The sequence below is a fragment of the Spinacia oleracea genome, chromosome 3 (assembly GCF_020520425.1).
Source record: "Spinacia oleracea cultivar Varoflay chromosome 3, BTI_SOV_V1, whole genome shotgun sequence".
NCBI lineage: Eukaryota > Viridiplantae > Streptophyta > Magnoliopsida > Caryophyllales > Amaranthaceae > Spinacia > Spinacia oleracea.
The window spans coordinates 102,933,222-102,953,502 of record NC_079489.1 but is presented as its reverse complement, the minus strand read 5'-3'; the positions used below and the strand labels follow the sequence as shown (position 1 = coordinate 102,953,502).

The 20,281-nt window shown below is 41.8% G+C and overlaps 1 non-coding gene across 1 annotated transcript; it reads right to left on the bottom strand.

The window, feature by feature from the left end:
• Positions 1–296: 296 nt before the first annotated feature.
• On the bottom strand, positions 297–403 carry LOC130471069 (small nucleolar RNA R71). Its single transcript, XR_008931754.1, has one exon. It is a non-coding gene; the product is annotated as a small nucleolar RNA R71 (small nucleolar RNA).
• Positions 404–20,281: the final 19,878 nt, after the last annotated feature.

Here is a 20,281-nt window from a genome sequence, read left to right as displayed (position 1 = left end):
TCGAAAATTTCAAGATCGAACCCCAGCTGATAAATATGATTGAGAGACACCAATTCGGTGGGGAAAAGGGTGAAGATCCTAATCTCCATATTCAGTCTTTCATTCAGTATTGTGCCACCATTAAGCAGAAGAATTTAACACCAGAGCAAACAATGGAGATACTTTTTCCATTTTCATTGAGTGGGAAGGCAAAGCTATGGATTAATAGTCTCAACCGCGCAGCTATGAAAATCACCGACTGGGATTCTTTGGCTCTTGCTTTCTATGTGAAATACTTCCCACCTGAGAAGAAGGCTAGTCTAAGGGGAGAGATAATTTCCATTACCCAACGAGAAGACGAGAGTTTGTTTGAAGTCTGGGAAAGGTTCAAGGATCTGCAGAGAGAGTGCCCACACCATGGTATGGATGACTGGTTCTTGATCTAACAATTTTTCAACGGTCTGGGTAACGAGTCTAGAACCATTCTAGATTCTGCTGCTAGTGGGAGATTTATGCAACTGGAGGTACCTAGAGCTTTAGAAGTGATTGAGGAGATGGCCATCCATAGTGCCCAATATGGGAATCCTAGAGGTTTTGCCGACCGGGGTGTTAAGCATGAGATGAATTCTATTGAACAACTTACTGCTCAGCTAACTGCCCTACATCACAAGCTGGATAATATACAGATCGCATCTTCCCAATCCACCCAACATGCTAGTGTTGCTGCAATGAGTGCCCAATCTGCCAATGTCTGTAATGGTTGTGGGATGCAAGGTCATTATGCACAGGAATACATGAGCTCTATCGAACAATATAATGCATTCCAGTCATACAAGCAGAACAATCCGTACTCCAACTCTTACAATGAGGGGTATAAAAACAACCCCCTGCTATCATATAGGAGTACTAATGTCCAAAACCCCCATCAGATCCAACACCCTCCACCGCCACAACAACATTACCAACCACCACCACAGCAGTACTACCAACCGCGGAGTAACTACAACCCGCAGTCTAGTGGACCACCTGGGTTTCCTCCACAACCTCAACCCACACAGCCTGATCCCATGCTTGTAGAGATGAGGAATATGATGTTGGAATTGCAGAGGTCTATGAGCGAAAAGGATGCCAAAATCGATGCCCTCACTTGTCATAACAAGATCATGGATAAACAGTTGGCACAAATGGCTACTGCTCTTGTTGAGAGACCCCAAGGTCAACTCCCTTCACAGCCCGTGCACAGAGAGTCTGTAAATATTGTCACTTTGCGGAGTGGATATGAGTATGTTGGGCCGCCTATGACTATTGAAGGAGAGGTTGAAGTACCTATCAGTGATGGTGTGACAGAAGAAAGTGGGAAAGTGCTCAAGGAGAAGGAAGCTAGCACAAGGGTTGAGGAGAAAGTTGAAATACAAGTTTCGCCTATCAAACTTCCTTTCCCTCACCGTCAGCTAGAGAACAAGCTAGACAAACAGTTTGGTAAGTTCTTAGAAGTGGTAAAGAATCTGCAGGTAACAGTCCCTTTCACCGAATTAATTACTCAAGTACCTGCATATGCTAAATACATGAAAGACATCTTGACTAGGAAGAGAGCATTGAGTGATATGGAGACTATTGCATTTACTGAAGAGTGCAGTGCTTTACTACAAAATAAGTCTCCACCCAAGTTGAAGGACCCCGGGAGTTTCTCTATCCCGTGTAACATTGGCAATCTTTTTATTGATAAAGCCTTATGTGATTTAGGTTCCAGTGTTAGTGTCATGCCCCTGTCTGTCTGCACTAAGTTGAACATGGGTGATTTAAAAGTTACCAACATAGCAAATGGCTGATCGATCTATGAAGTACCCCCTAGGTGTTCTAGAAGATGTGCCTGTTAGAGTAGGTAATTTTTTTATTCTTGTTGATTTTGTTGTGTTGGACACGGAAGAGGACAGGCAGATTCCTATTATTTTAGGTCGACCTTTCCTACACACTGCGGGGGCAATCATAGATGTCAAGAATGGCAAGCTGACTTTAAATGTGGGGGATGACAAGGTTACTTTCAATTTAACCCATGTTGCTAAGAGTCCTATGGTAGAGGAGTCATGTTTTGGAGTCAATGTTTCTAATGATTATTTAAATAATTAATTGACTCATACTAACTCTAACAATCCTCTAGAGAAAGCGCGTGTTTCAAATTGTTTTGCAGGTGGAGGTGACCGGAATATCAACTCTTTAGCATGGGTTCGAAAGGAGGCACGATTTGATAATGATGCGACCCAAAAGGCCGAAAGTTCTGTAAACGGTGGGCACCGTATTCATGATCGGGGTCATGATCTGTCACTTCCCGCACCGCATAGCTCATCCAAGGCATTTGAATTGACACCAGATGGCACCATCTTTGGTGCCCCCATTCGATGAGTTATCGTGGCTCTCATCCCCTTCTTTTCGTTGTCTGCGCATAAACTGAGATTGTGTAATGGGGACATTGCATCAATCTAATCGGGGGATGAGTACTTCACTATCCATTTATTGCTTTCCGTAGTGTACTTTTTGCTTTCGATAGTATAATTTAGTTTGTGTTTTTATAGTTTATTCTTTGCTTTAGAGAAGTGAGGAGAGGGTATTTTCACTGTTTTGGGTGTTTGATGATGTACAGGTGTTAGCTCCCAGTGCGAAAAGCCAGAAAACATCGTAAGGAGCAAGTTCGAAAATGGCCCGACGGGCGAAAGCCGACCGACCAGGCGTGTGCGGAAGAATTTGATTTGTCGCCCTCCGCCCGGTGGGCAGACGTGCGCCCGTCGGGCGAGTTTCGAGCTACAGGACCGTCGGGCGGGCGTCGGCCCGGCGGGCGAAAGGAGAAAATGCCGCTTAAAACACGGGACTCCCATCCCTCTCATTCACTTTTCCCCTCAATCATCTTCTTCATTCTCTCACACACTCCATTAAACCTCAAACCCTAAGAACTTCAAACCTCCATATCTCCCTTGAGCCAATGAGGACATTGTCTGATTTAGCTTGGGGGGTGTTTCACTCACTTGTACATTTTAGGTATGTTTTCTTTTTATTTTTGATTTTACTTATTTTTGTGTGTTTATCTTGGTGTGTTTCTTGCTTTCTAGAGTAGCTTATTGCTTTGAAAAAAAAATACAAAAATACGTTCCGATGAATATAAAATCATGCTTCCCTGTGCCCCTTGATCGAAAGTTTTTTTGATTCTTGGTATTTGATGATGAGCAATGTAAATGTGTTAGCCATGATTTGATATCCGATTGCTTTGATGCCTTAACACGAGTCAACTCTGACTAACTATTTGTGGACTTGGTGCTCGGCTAGTTGATTTGGTTAGGAATGTGTGATATCATACTGGTGTGTCATTGATTTTGAGTATTGATTTGATGCTATTAGTAGTGTTTTATGACTCATATACATGCACATTGTGGAGGACGAAGGCATTTTTCTATTTAGATAGCCTTCAGATGAAATTAGATACATTCGTTCCTTCCTTTTCTACCCATGTTGTTGCTTGTGCCCTTTATTCGGTGACTAGCCACATCACAAGCCCGCGAAAACCCCATTGGTTACTAGTCCCAAGCCTAGCTTGGGGGAGCTAATAGTAGTGAGGTGAGGGAGTTGTAGTATTGTTGAAAAAGGAGTTCGTCTTATCATGTTTGTTGTTGAAATATGAGTTGAAAATGAAAGAGATGAAAGAACAAAACAAATGTGAAGGTTTCTAAAAAGAAAGAAAAAAAAAGAGAGATTGAAAAAGAAAAGAAAGAGAAAAATATATTACTCTCAGAAAAAGTTCAAAGCATAGTTTCAATCAAGTTTTGCAAATTCATATCCTTATAAGCGATTGGTAATAATTGTGAAAAAGGCAAGAAAATATGTTGTTGGCTATTTGTTGTTTTGTCATGTGTTGAGTGGGAGAGTTATGGTCGTTATATTGGTTGATCATGGTTGTATTTAGGATTTATGCTCCCCAAAGCCAAGGCTTTAAAGCTCACATTATACCCAAATTTACCGCACCCTTACCTAAGCCTCACATTACAAGCTTTGAAGACCTTCCGACCTTTGTGCATAGAGTTGTACTTATGTGAAAATAGTTGTTTATCAATGCAAGTTATGGCATGACACATTACGAGTCGACTGCTAGGTTGAGTGTATGTATTTCTAGACACACGAGTGTTGTGAGTTTGGGAGGGCATTGTTCACTTATATGTTGGGAGGAGAGTGACAGGCTAAATCGCACTCCTATCAAAGATAAACCTAACGTTCACCAACTAAAAATATAGTAAGGGAAGCAGGGATCGTATCCACAGGGAAACAATGTTCTTTCTACTATTAATTAACTAATCTAGACTACTGGTAACAAAGAGTTGGATTGGTTTGTATATTAAACTAAGGCAAATAATCAAACTAGAATATTACAATATTAAGGGAATCTAGGGCAGCGGTTCACCATAAACATAGACCGGGATTGGACAACAGACAATAACAATCAATTAACAATCATAACTAGGAAATCATGCATCTCTCGAATATTATAAATTCCTTAGGATAGAACAACTAGCGGGCTCTCGCTACGTACTAGAAATAATTCCTATCTAATAGCCACAGACCAAAAACATCAGATTTATACCTCTCGGCGCATAATCTAAGGTTAATCAAACTCAAATCAAAATAGTCCGGCCGAACAGAATTGACGAGCAATAATAATAAGTTATAGAAATTATAATCAATCAACCAAATATCATGTCCACGTATAATCCCAATCATGCATTCATGGATCCCCTAAACCCTAGAAATTAAACTACTCACTCATGATAATAAATAACAAAGCAATTAACATAATAGAAAACATGATTAAAGAAATAAACTGAATTAGAACAAGAAGCAATACCTAATTGAAGAACAATGAATAATGAAAGCTGGAATTTTTAATTGAAAATAAAACTAAGTGTTGGAACCAATTTGAGAGAATAATAATCTAAGAAAATAAACTAAGGTTAAAAACTAGAATAAAAGATGTCACTAAAAATATAAGGGGCTAGTATTTATAGTTTGCCCAAAATAGAGCCCAAAATCGGAAATAAAATCTCGCGAAATACGCTGGAGGATGGCGTGGCCCGATCGGGCAACGCTTCGCCCGATCGGGCGAAATTCCGCCCGATCGGGCGGTTGCAAAATGCCCAGAACAGCGCCCAGAATGACCGCCCGATCCGGATCGGGCGAAGCCCGCCCGATCGGGCGCGTGTTGAAACTGCACGATCCTCTATCTTCAAAACGTCATATCTCCTTCTTTATTCGTCGGAATTAGGCGAGTGACCACTTGTTGGAAAGATATTGAAGTCTATAATCCAACCAAATTGGAATTACATCATTTGGAGTTGTAGAACTTGAGTTATGCTTAAAATAGTGGACTATAGTCATTTTTGTACTTCCTTCGTTATTCGCTTTGCTTCAAAACTCTCAAACTTAATGTTTGTGCTCTCGAAAGTACATAATCTCTTTTATTGATTCAAATGAGTAGGAAATGCACAAAAATATACTAATTCCTACAATGATGAACCTGAAACTACAAACACACTACAAGGAGCACATTAGTACTAAAAATCGCTCCGAAGAGCTCATTTGAGATCAAAAAGTACTAAGGGACGGGGGTAAAAACTCTACATAAAACACACATATCAAACTCCCCCAAGCTAGATCCTTGCTTGTCCCTAAGCAAGAAAATCATCGATGAATACAAGACCAACTTCACCCCCACCATATTTCAAAATGAAAAACATAATTCAAGGCAAAATCTAACGAGCATGCATCAATGTCAACCAATCAAATCCACCCAACCACAAATCCTCCATAACAATCGTCACGCAAAGCGAACCACAAGTGCACAATGGAATTCAAGACTAGTGCTCACACACTCATCACTCATTTATGTGGCGGGTAAAAGATGTACCCGTTCGCTCTCCTCCCAACATATAAGTGAACAATGCCCTCCCAAACTCACAACACTCGTGTGTCTAGAAAAATATACACTCAACCTAGTAGTCGACTTGAAATGTGTCATGTCATAACATGCATTAATAAACAACTATTTTCACATAAGTACGACTCTATGCACAAAGGTCGGAAGGTCTTCAAAGCTTGTAATGTTAGGCTTAGGTAAGGGTGCGGTAAATTTGGGTATAATGTGAGCTTTAAAGCCTTGGCTTTGGGGAGCATAAATCCTAAAAACAACCGTGATCAATCAACATAATGACCATAATCTCCCACTCAACACATGACAAAACAACAAATAGCCAACACCGTACTTTCTTGCATTTTTTTCACAATTGTAACCAATCACTCATAAGGATATGAATTTGCAGAACTTGATTGAAACAACACTTTGAACTTTTTTATGAGAGTAATAGATTTTTCTCTTTCTTTTCCTTTTCAATCTCTCTTTTTTTCTTTCTTTTTAGAAACCTTCACATTTGTTTTGTTCTTTCATCTCTTTTCATTTTCAACTCATTTTTAACAACAAACATGATAAGACGAACTCCTTTTTCAATACCTACTTTGTGCTCAAAATGTAGCACATTACAACTCCCTCACCTCACTACTATTAGCTCCCCCAAGCTAGGCTTGGGACTAGTAACCAATGAGGTTTTTCATGGGCTTGTAATATGGCTAGTCACCGAATAAAAGGGCACAAGCAACAACATGGGTAGAAAAGGAGGGGACAAATGTATCTAATTTCATCTGAAGGCTACCTAAATAGAAAAATGCCTTCGTCCTCCACAATGTGCATGTATATGAGTCATAAAACACTACTAATAGTTGCAAATCAATACTCAAAATCAATGACACACCAGGAAGCTATCACGCATCCTAACCAAATCAACTAGTCAAGCACCAAGTCCACAAATAGTTAGTCGGAGTTGACTCATGTTAAGGCATCAAAGCAATCGAATATCAAATCATGGCTAACACATCTACATTGCCCATCATCAAATACCAAGAATCAAAACAATTTTCGTTCAAGGGGCACAGGGAAGCATGATATTGTATTCATCGGAACGTATTTTTGTATTTTTTTTTCAAAGCAATAAACTACTCTAGAAAACATTAAACACACCAAAATAAACACACAAAAATAAGTAAATGCAAAAATAAAAGGAAAAACATACCTAATATGTACAAGTGAGTGAAACACCCCCCCAAGCTAAATCAGACAATGTCCTCATTGGCTCAAGGGGTATCATGAGGAAAGTGAGCAAACCGTGGCTTATTTGTCGCTGATTCGCAAATCGCCCGATTGGGCAGCAGATCGCCCGATCGGGCGAAATGCAATGCCTTGTTTTATTGACTTTTCTCAGCCCCAGAATCCTTCCTTGACCTTTCTACGACGTCATCATCAACCGGGCGGAATTTCGCCCGATCGGGCATTTCACTCGCCTTTTGTGTGGATCGGGCAACCGTCGGCGATTTTCCAACATTTTCCTTGAATCGACACGCGCCCGATCGGGCGCTCCTCGCCCGATCCGGATCGGGCAAAACGCAGACTACTCCGTTTCAGCTTGAATTCAACTTTTTCGAACTTGGAGCCTTAGACCTGCACAGCATTAAACGTCCAAACCGTAAAATACCCTCTTCTCACCTCTCTAACACCAAAAACTACAATGAAACACACACTTGCTCAAAAATTATACTAAAACACACAAACAAAAGCGAAAAATACACTAAGAAAAGCAATAAATGGATAGTGAAATACTCATCCCCTATTAGATTGAGGCAATGTCCCCATTACACAATCTTAGTTTATGTACAGACAACGAAAGGAAGGGGATGAGAGCCACGACAACTCATCGAATGGGGGCACCAAAGATGGTGCCATATGGTGTCGAATCAATTGCCTTGGATGAGCTATGTGGCGCGGGAGGTGACAGACCACGACCCCGATCATGAATACGGTGCCCACCGTTCACCGAGCTTTCGGCCTTTCGGGTCTCAGCATCATCAAATCGTGCCTCCTGCAAAGAGATTGGTTAGTAAATAACCGACGAACGAGCGCAGAAGCTTGTCATGCGCACTCGCACAACTTTCGTGCAACAAGACATGCACGATAATCAACAACAACATTTTCATAAAGTCCGAATGAAATCTATGCCAGTAAGGAGTAGGATACCTAAAGGAAGAAGAACAAAAAGAAAAAACAACAATAAAAGAAGAATAAGAAAAGGAAGGAAAAGAGAAAGTAGGCATACTCTCCTTATGGAAGTTGTTTTTACGGACTATTGATTCTTCAACCTCAATGATCAATGAAATAGCTCTCTCTGTGTTTTGGAATTCATGGTGGATAGGCTCTTCACCATATAGAGCTCTCTGCAAAGCATCCACCTCTTCTTTGTAAGTATTGTAAGTACCTGCGAAAGATTCACAAAGAGGAACATACTCTATTGGGTCATTGGGCTTTTGATTTTCATGGGGAGGAGGAAGATCCTCAAGTAAAGGTTTTATGGGGAAAGAGAAGGGGAGTGAGACGGTGTAAACGGGGCTAAGAATAACCCTTCTTGGACTTGGAATATGAGGGGTAGGGGTTGACACAACAACAAGGGTTTTATCAACTTCAACTTCCTCATGGACTTGCTCTATGACATATGGCTTTTCAGTTTCAACAAATCCTTCATCCATTGATCCAACAGTCAAATCATCATCCTCCCACTCATCCTCAGCCTCTGTTATAAGCTCCTCCCACTCTTGGTTGCCTATGGGTTCACTCAGTTGACCCCCATCCCCAACACAACTCGAATCATTATTTTCAATAATTTCTTGAACTTTTCTAAATCTCTCAAGAGTAGCCTTACTAGATTTAATAATCTCATTAGTAGCCTCTTGAGATCTAGTACACTGAATCTCAATCTCAGAGTTTAATCTTCTTAATTCCTCTAAGAAGCTATCTCTGCTTTCTGATTCGGGTTGAACAGGATTGAGCAAGGGTTCACAATAATACACGGGAGAAGCAACAGTGGAATCATGAGGCAAAACATTGATATCCATGCAAGGGTTAGATAAGTCGTTAGAATATACATGATTATCATAAACATTAGAATGCACCTCATTATAACAAGCATTCAAGGGAGAGGGGGTAGAAACATGTAGATTATGCTCATAATTTGGATTAGCACATGTAACATGAATCGCCATTTCACGCTCATACAAATCCCTTGCAAACCACATATAGTAATCCCACATATCATCCAAAGACAAGGCTCAAAAATCACCATTAAATCTACTTTCTATCACATTCCTTGTATACTCATTTAAACCACCATAAGCAAAACCACAAGAATCCCAAAGATTAAAATTGTGGTAACCAATAAAATCATTTAGCCTATCGAAATACACCCAAAAAGGCTCATTTAAGAATTGAGGGAAAGAATAATAATCCATTTTTTTCAGGGGAAAAAAAAATTAAAAAAATTAAAAAAAAAATAATAAAAAAATAAACTAAAGAAAATAAAATATATACATGGTCTCAAAGAACAGGAAGTTCTATGAGACTCAAGAAAATAATCTAGATCATAAAATTAGTAGCAGAAAATTAAACCGTTTTCCCGGCAACGGCGCCAAAATTTGACAGGCTAAATCGCACTCCTATCAAAGATAAACCTAACGTTAACCAACTAAAAATATAGTAAGGGAAGCAGGGATCGTATCCACAGGGAAACAGTATTTTTTCTACTATTAATTAACTAATCTAGACTACTGGTAACAAAGAGTTGGATTGGTTTATATATTAAACTAAGGCAAATAATCAAACTAGAATATTACAATATTAAGGGAATCTAGGGCAGCGGTTCACCATAAACACAGACCGGGATTGGACAACAGACAATAACAATCAATTAACAATCATAACTAGGAAATCATGCATCTCTCGAATCTTATGAATTCCTTAGGATAGAACAACTAGCGGGCTCTCGCTACGTACTAGAAATAATTCCTATCTAATAGCCACAGACAAAAAACATCAGATTTATACCTCTCGGCGCATAATCTAAGGTTAATCAAACTCAAATCAAAATAGTTCGGCCGAACAGAATTGACGAGCAATAATAATAAGTTATAGAAATTATAATCAATCAACCAAATATCATGTCCACGTATAATCCCAATCATGCATTCATGGATCCCCTAAACCCTAGAAATTAAACTACTCACTCATGATAATAAATAACAAAGCAATTAACATAATAGAAAACATGATTAAAGAAATAAACTGAATTAGAACAAGAAGCAATACCTAATTGAAGAACAATGAATAATGAAAGCTGGAATTTTTGATTGAAAATAAAACTAAGTGTTGGAACCAATTTGAGAGAATAATAAGCTAAGAAAATAAACTAAGGTTAAAAAATAGAATAAAAGATGTCACTAAAAATATAAGGGGCTAGTATTTATAGTTTGCCCAAAATAGAGCCCAAAATCGGAAATAAAATCTCGCGAAATACGCTGGAGGTTGGCGTGGCCCGATCGGGCAACGCTTCGCCCGATCGGGCGATGTGCTCGATAGTCGGCCCGATCGGGCGAAATTCCGCCCGATCGGGCGGTTGCAAAATGCCCAGAACAGCGCCCAGAATGACCGCCCGATCCGGATCGGGCGAAGCCCGCCCGATCGGGCGCGTGTTGAAACTGCACGATCCTCTATCTTCAAAACGTCATATCTCCTTCGTTATTCGTCGGAATTAGGCGAGTGACCACTTGTTGGAAAGATATTGAAGTCTATAATCCAACCAAATTAGAATTACATCATTTGGAGTTGTAGAACTTGAGTTATGCTTAAAATAGTAGACTATAGTCATTTTTGTACTTCCTTCGTTATTCGCTTTGCTTCAAAACTCTCAAACTTAATGTTTGTGCTCTCGAAAGTACATAATCTCTTTTATTGATTCAAATGAGTAGGAAATGCACAAAAATATACTAATTCCTACAATGATGAACCTGAAACTACAAACACACTACAAGGAGCACATTAGTACTAAAAATCGCTCCGAAGAGCTCATTTGAGATCAAAAAGTACTAAGGGACGGGGGTAAAAACTCTACATAAAACACACATATCAGAGAGCGAACGGGTACATCTTTTATCCGCCACATAAATGAGTGACGAGTGTGTGAGCACTTGTCTTGAATTCCATTGTGCATTTGTGGTTCGCTTTGCGTGACGATTGTTAAGGGATTAGCGGTTGGATGGTTTTGATTCGTTGACATTGATGCATGCTCGTCGTATTTTGCCTTGAAATATGTTTTTCATTTTTGAAATATGTTGGGGGTGAAGTTGGTCTTGTATTTATCGATAATTTCTTTGCTTAGGGACAAGCAAAGATCTAGCTTGGGGGAGTTTTATATGTTCATATTTTATAGTGTTTTTACCCCCGTCCCTTAGTACTTTTTGATCTCAAATGAGCTATTCGGTGCGATTTTTAGTACTAATGTGCTCCTTGTAGTGTGTTTGTCGTTTCAGGTTCATCATTGTAGGAATTAGCATATTTTTGTGCATTTCTTACTCATTTGAATCAATGCAAGAGATTATGTACTTTCGAGAGCACACACACTGAGTTGGAAGAGTTTTCGAGCAAAGCGGATAGTTAAAGAACTAGAAAACCGACACTTGTCTACTCTTTTGATAATAACTTACGTTCTACAACTCCAAATGAAGTTATTCCAATTGGTTTGGATTTTGGACTTCATTAGCTTTCCAACGAGTGGTCACTCGCCTAATTCCGACGAATAACGAAGGAGATATGGCGTTTTAAAGATAGAGGATCGTGCAGTTTGTACGCGCGCCCGGCGGGCGAATGGCTGCCCGACGGGCGAACGTCTGCCCGACGGGCGGGAGCTGCCCGACCGGGCGCGTGCCGATGATTTCCAGAATGTATCCCTCCGCCCGGCGGGAAGACCTGCGCCCGTCGGGCGGATTTCGAGCTGGTCGCCCGTCGGGCGGAAGGCTGCCCGACCGGGAGACGACAACCCAGGGCCTTGTTTCTCGCGGTTTTCTTTCGGTTTTTCCTTATGTTTATGGGAAAACTATAAATACTAGGCTTAGTTATTTTAGTTGGACATCTTATTTTCTAGTATTAGCCCCTTAGTTTATTTCTCTTAGCTTTGTTTTCTTTCTAAATTTATGCAAACACTTAGTTTTCAATTTCAATAAAAATTCAAGATTTCTATTTCCATTGTTCTTCAATTAAGGTATTGTTCACTATTTCAATTCTTTGTTTATCTCTAATTATGTTTTCAATCGTGCTAATTGCTTTCTTTATTGTTAATATGCTTGAGTAGTCTAATTTCTAGGGTTTGGGATCCATGAATAATATGAAGGGATATTGAATAATCATGATTGTTGGCATTGCAATTGATTCCTATTGATTGGTTTATTCCACTATACAATTAGATTTGCGCAGGTTTAATTGTGGTAGTTATGCAATATCAAATTAAGATTCGAGAGATGCAATTTGATGTTTAGGCTTGTGTCAATAGGTGGAATTAGAGTTAATACGTAGCGAGATCCCATTAATTCTAAGTCTATGATTAGTATCGATTCGAGAGAGCATGCTAGTTTAATTAATTACTTTTTTGATTATCGTGATTGTTCATTGTCCTGGATTGTTATTTGTTGGTGAACCTATGCCCTAGATTCCTTAATATATTGATTCTTACTCGTTTAATTATCGTTCGTAGTCTTAGCATACAAACCACCAACCAATTCCTGTTTCCAATAGTCTAGATTAATTAATTGATAGTAGAAAGAACACTGTTTCCCTGTGGATTCGATCCTGACTTCCCTTGCTACCTAGCTAGTGGACTTAGGTTATTTTTGATTAGGTGATACGACTTAAGCCTGTCACATAACAAGCCCATGAACCTGCACCCCAAGGCTGAGGACCACTTCCTCCGAAGTTGTAACCGGAAGGAGGAACAAAGGGCCGTGAACCGCTAGCACCTCCAAATGAATGCCTGGTGGGATCAACATGTACAAAAGGGGAAGCTCCCCGCTCAGCATCAGAATGCCTCTGATGAGCACCAGCACCGGACCCCTCTCACAGCTCCAAGCTCGGTCCCTCCTGTCCCAAGGACGTCTCCGCCTGAGGCTCCCTTTCAACAGAGTCTTTACGGTCTCGACGACGCTCCTATACAAAATACAATTTCAAGAATCAATTTCCCAGTTGGAATTTCCAGTATACAAGTTTCAAGATCAAGTGAGGTACCTCTCTGTTCCGGCCAGAAAGCTTCCGGGTCAGCTTGGCGCACTGCCTCTTCCAAGAATCAAGCAAGAGCATCCAGCGACACACTCTCACCCGAGGCGCCTGCATACAAAATTCAAGATCAATTTTCCTATTCAAAGTTACAAACAGTTTCAAAAATGCAACCGTACTTACAGGGGCGTAATGCTCAGGTACAGCATCATATGATTTCCGGTGCGGAGGAGAAGCCGAAGGAATGGTCTCCACCACCTCTTCCCCGTCCGAGTTCTCATAGAGGAGGATCCTATCAGCATGAGGAATGTCCTCAGGATCAACCTCTTCCTCCTACATACAATCATACAATCATACAATCATGCAATCATACAATCAATACAAGAATACAAGAATACAAGAATACTAGATATAAAAGCTCACCGGCAGTACGAAGCGTACTGGTGGGGCCAACCTCCACAGGAAGTCATCATAGCTACCCTTCCTGTGTTCAAACTCCCTCCAAGAGCGGCAAACAGCCTCGCCCCTAGCCTCCGTATAGAGTCGGGCAAGATCTTCATCAAGAGCCAGCATGGACTCCGGTGGATCCTTGGGGACAAGCCTATCCCCTGAATGGTGTTGAAGGGACACTCGCTCCCCCAGATACCACATGTGGCGGTACACCCCTGGAAGCAAAACCCACCGCCCAGACAGGAAATGGGCACGAGCAGCCGAGACAGGTACAACCGCGTTGGCAAAAGGACGCCATACCACCTGCAAAGCAAACAACTCAGGGAACAGTACAAATACAAATACAAGAAAGAAAAACATACAAAAGATTACATCTTCAGCGGATAGAACTCTCCAAGCCCTGTGAGAAACCGCCAGAGACGCACCAACGCGCAACGCTCCTATCCAAGAGGCAACATACGGGTAAGCCGCATCTCTAGTTCGCTCTAGCGCCAAAGTCAGAAAGTGCTCATAGATACAAATATTTCAAGGAACAAGCAAAGCGTCGGTCAAGTTCAAAACACAAGCTTACAAGTACAAAGTACAAGGAGTCTCAAATACCTCCAGCACGCTCCACAGAGCAGCCATGCTCGGGTCATTCCCCAGTGCAGTCCGGGAGGCCCGCTTCATCTCGTACAAAAGGTGGCTGTATGCCAAGCCACCCCAGTTATAGCTCGAAACAGCTCACAAGTCACGCAAAGAGGACAAGAATTTGATGTGCACCAGACTATTCCTACTCGGGGCCATCACTCTGCTCACCAAGGCTAGGAGGAAGAGCCTAACCCTCTGCTCCGCGGACACACCCCCACCACAGATAGCCTCCACAATCACCTTCACGGAAGCGTGAGCATCATCATCAGACAAGTCAACAACAGGGCCGATCAAGTCCCTGGCAGCGGCCAAGCGCCACGTCAGCTCAGAATCAAAGGTCACGTTCCTCTCAGAAAAAGGAAGACCTGTAATCATAGCAAATTCAAGAGGGGTGATAGTAATCTCCCCCCAAGCCATGTGGAAAGTGTTGGTGGTATCCCACCAACGCTCTAACAAAGCCCACAAGCGGTTCTTAATTAATCCCCGTTCTCCTCGGAGAACCTCCCATGGTGCGCCAGAAATCGGCCAGGCCCATCTGCGACCAAATCTCCAAAGCCTCCGCATCAGCACGAGAGCTTTAAAGGCCCTCTGAACCTCCACCAAGGACCAGTAAGTACGGAACGGCTTTCCATTGGCTTACAGGTGAACGAGTTAGCTCAAGACCTATACAATTACAAAGTATAAACCCAAAACACAAGACAAGACTCACCATGCCAACGCGAGGCCGCTGACACAAGTGCCAATCCGGCCGAAACACCAGGTCGGAAGGGATCCAACGAGTACTAGGGAAAGCGGGAGCATCTCGGGGAACCATACCCCCACCTGGCGCATTTATTGCAGCCGCTTCATCATCCGAAGCGTCTTCCTCTACAGCTCGAACCACAAATGATTCAGCGAGTTTCCTCCGAGTGTGACGAGGCATACTAAATCAAGTAGCATACAAAGTGTCAAAATTCTAAACTGGGGGCTATCCTATGCTGGCCTATACAAAGTCAAAAGATTCGAAACAACAATCCCCAGTTGTAGACACCTACTTTTGTCCCCATTCCCGAAAGAGAAGGTTCGATGATGAGAACATAAATCTCCACTTGGCAACGCATCTCCTATAAAATAACGAATCTCAATCACCCTTTCATTTTAGCCAAAACTGCTATTTATAGAAACCAGCTAAGAATAGTAACTGCCGTAAGAAGTAGTTGTTAAAAGTGGCAAAGTCATAAAAGATAGATATCTGTCAGAATTAGGTGTTGCACTCCAACATAAGTCCGAAAAGAGATAGAATCGGCAAAAGGAATTCTATTCCTGCTATAATTCAAAAATAAGAGTCACGTATTAATTAAATTCCTAACGAACCTAGAGTTCGGAACGGGCCCAAACGCATTCCGTCATAAGTTAATACGCACTAAGAAACTCGGATAAGTCTCAAAAGCTCCGTGTTTAAGAGTCCAAATCTGACATAAAGGCTCGGCTCAGATCCTATTTTCAACGCCTGGGTCTGGGCGGCGAAATCTTCGGCGCCCAGCCCTGGGCGCTGAAAATACCTGGGCCCGTGTCGTCTCCGAATTCTTTTTGGATTCGTATTCTAAAAATATATATTCCACAATCTCTTTCCCTATAAATACAGCCTAAAACCGACGTGAAAAGAACACACAATTCGATAACCTGAGTATTGACTCTAGCCTTAAGCCTAGCCTCACGCTGCGAAATTGATCTGGCGTTCTGTCGCAATTGACCCAAAAGTCGAACAGAACGCATCCTGCATGTCCCTTGTAGCTGATGATTTAAGCCTAAATACTGGAACACTGCTTAGAAACCTGAGATTCGTTAAATAAAAGGAGAAATAGCAAAGCCAAGTGGTTAGTTTTCTGAGAACCGTGACGCACCTCTCAAGGGTGCGTTGTAATGTGTCCCTCATATGATTTAATCGCTTTCATCACCCTTATATAAAATTGTCGAACTATTAACTTGATTGATCTATCACGCCTAATAAGATAATACCTTGGACAATTGAATTATCATGCTAGGTACTTTAAATCAATCTAAGTAAGATAATCACGATCGATTTAGTGTTATGTGTTGCATATTGCTAAAATCAATTCAGAATAGTTTAATAAGTTTAACGCATGTCCCTTCAATTATTTATGTTGAGCTAGTAAGGATAACCTGCCTGTGGAGTTATCGATGAGCACTCCTCTCGGTAGTTACAGTCCCCCAAACTCTCAATCTCTTCCCTGCGGGTGTACGTTGAGCGATCCCCACCCCAGGGATCACAAGGGTAACTATGGCCGTTGTGGTTGAACATAATTGCACTCCCTTTATGTCACGATAACCGGGTTTTTTTTAGTTTTTCTCATTGTCGTTAAAAACTGAATGGCGACTCCTATATTACTAGTCGATTGGGTGTAAACGCACAGGAAATCTAACTACACTTGATCTGACGACGTCACGCCCACGAGGGACGGGGTCACGCATTAGCCTCGTGCTTTTTCGACCCCCTCACTGTGGCGACTCCACTGGGGACGTTAATGAAATACTCGTTCTCATAGGTAATCAAAATAGCCGAAGTGTGAAACGATCCTACTCCGCGTTTATTTCCCTATCAAGTTGGGACGACCTGAAAATCAGCATATTAATGTGAACGGACAGAACCGCATAACGAATCTCGGCTCCCTTGGCATGTTTCATCTCGGGAGTTGGGACTAAGGATACCCATCGCCAACCAGGGGGTGCATACGCTTCGAATGTTGTCCACTCGGCACTTTTCGCTAGTAGTACACCCGTCCCAAACCCAATCGCTCGCCCATTAAGGTCCCTCTCATTGATGCATGCCCCCTTGGCTTACATTGTGATTGGCCTCTTGGGACGAAATTCGTCTGTTGAATGCACTACCTCGACCGGGGCATGTGTTGGATCTACGATAGAAGCGATACCAAGCCAGCGCAAATATTACCCATAGAAGCCTATCATAAACTATGTGAAATATTATTTTTGCTTCATGTTGTAATGTTAGTTATGTGTAGCGAATTACGTGATTGTGTTGTGATTGTGTGTGACAAATAATGTTAGAAAACCAACGACCCTAAAAATTGCCCAAACATTCATAAACATCAATTGGCCAAAGAGTTATACCTAAATACGTGTCCAGCAATCCCGGGCGATCGCCACAAAAATAAGCGACGCACAGGACGGCCTGTAACGGATGCCACGACGCTGCATAACGTGCAAAGGACGCTATTGGGAAAGCACGCAAAATTAAGTCGTATGTTCCAAAAAAAATATAGAAGAACAAAATACGAGTACCAGTCAGGGACGCATTTTCAGCGCCCCTGGCTGGGCGCCAATTATTTCAACGCCCCTGCTGGGCGCTGAAGTTGTTGCTTGGCCTTTTGGCCAGGCACCGCAGCCTCGGTGCCCGCGCACAAAATATACGTAGCAATAAAAAATTCGTAACAAATTTTCTACGAGGACGTATGAAAAAGGCACTCAATTCTAAAGAACGACTTATAAAATAAATAACTCCTTGCGTCGTCATTAGGCCTCCTACGACGACAATGTTCGGCACCAAAACCGAGCAAGCTAATTAAAATAACTTTGAATGTCACGCGGGTAAAGATTTTCGAAAATATAAAAGAGTTCAGAGTGCACACACAATAGTCCAAATATACTAGTCCGACTTAAGGGTAGTCATAAAGTGTCTAAAAGGCCAACTCATAAAATAAACTAATATGTCTCCCACTCCATAATGTTAATACAGGGTACCTGAATACCTACCAGTGATAGCCATCAAGGATCGCAATGGAAGTGGCATATCCTGAACATCCACTCCTAGAGGTCGCACAGACCCAGGAGATGCATGCTCTGGGACACGACCCTCTACGTTCTAAAAAGCCACTCGCCTCAAAGAACTACACAATGCCAAAAGCCTCCCCCAACACACATGCTTTCGAGATATTGTTTGGGTTAGAGAAGAAAAGAACAAGGAGCAAAACAGAAATCATGGCATTGGCCCTTCAAGATGAATTATTTGATCCCACTAAACTGATCGCTCCATCACCCCTAAAGATCAACCAAACCAAACAAGGGTGGCGCAAGACCTTCAAATGGACTAATGCTCGTGGAATGAAGTTCAAAATATCTGCGGGAGAGGGCCCAATGTGTGAAGAATCCGATTCTGAATCTGAGTCCGAATACGAGTCTGAACCTAATAAAATTGTAATCCCTCCCAAAACTAGTTTAGACCCGGAAACGTCCACTCCGGGAGATCTTTTTGATGTAATGCTTCACGCCTTTAATAAGATAAACAAAACTTTTGAGTATATGCCGCTTAAACAACCGAGTAGTAATGCAGAATGCCTCACCACTAATGAGCACGAAAAAGAGCCAGAAGATGAATATACCGAATTAATAAAAGCTGTAAATGAACAAGAACTCAAAACCCCTATAATTGAGGACACATAATCGGTAAATATTGGAACAGAAGAAAATCCTAAATTCATTAAAATTGGCCTCACCTTAACTCCCACTGAAAAAACCGATCTAATCTCCGCCTTACGGGAATTCGAGGGTGTCTTTGCTTGGTCCTACAAAGACATGCCCAGAATAGATCGAGAAATCGCTGAGGATAAGATTCCGCTGGATCCCAAAATGACGCCAGTAAAACAAAAGCTACGACGGCTTAAACCGGAGATAGCCTTGAAAATAAAAGAAGAAGTCACTAAACAATTAGACGCAGGCTTCATAAAGGTCTCCAACTACCCAGAATGGGTGGCCAATATTGTCCCCATAGCTAAAAAAGACGGACGAGTGCGAATGTGCGTAGATTTTCGAGATCTCAACAAAGCCAGTCCCAATGATGACTTCCATCTACCTCACATTGACATATTGGTAGACAAAACAGGGGCACATGCGCTTCTCTCCTTTATGGATGGCTACGCAGGATATAACCAAATACTTATGGCAGAAGAAGATATGGAAAAAACAACCTTCATTACCCCTTAGGGTACATATTGCTACACTGTAATGCCTTTTGGTTTGAAAAATGCAGGGGCCACCTATCAAAGAACACCCACCACGTTATTTCATGACATGATACACAAAGAAATCGAGGTCTATGTAGACGACATGATCGTCAAATCTAAAGATCGGCACGGTCACCTCCCGGCACTTAGGAAATTCTTCACCCGAATCCTAAAATATAACATGAGACTAAATCCACAAAAATGTGTATTCGGGGTAACCTCCGGAAAATTACTAGGGTATGTGGTTAGTACGCGGGGAATCGAGATTGACCCATCCAAGATTAAAGCCATTACGGAAATGCCCCCACCAAAAACTGAAAAACAGATAAGGGGCTTCCTAGGAAAGCTGCAATACATTAGTAGGTTTATTTCTAAGCTTACTATGACTTGCGATCCAATATTTAAAAAATTAAGAAAAGAAGAAAAAGCCGAATGGGATGAACAATGCGAAACTGCCTTCGATAAAATCAAAGAATACCTAAGCAAACCGCCCGTCCTTTTCCCCCCTTTGCCCGAAATTCCTTTACGTCTATACCTAACCGTCACGGATACTGCAGCGGGAGCTATGCTCTCACAGTGTGTACATGGGTCCGAGCGAGCCATCTACTACCTGAGCAAGAAGTTCATACAGTACGAGACGAGATATACAGAACTTGAGAAAACTTGCCTCGCCCTCGTTTGGGCGTCCAAAAAACTCAGACATTACCTATTAGCCCACACCGTTCATATAGTGTCACAACTAGACCCCTTAAAATACATGTTCGAAAAGCCCGCACTAAACGGTCGCCTATCCAGATGGCTAGTCATGCTCTCAGAATTCGATCTAAAATTCATGCCAGAAAAAACAATCAAAGGAAGAGCGGTAGCCGAATTTCTGGCGGAACATGCTACGAATGAGGAAACCACGGAAGCTTATCTCCTCCCCGACCTGACGAGGAACTTCTGATGGTACGAGACGACTATTGGACACTATACTTCG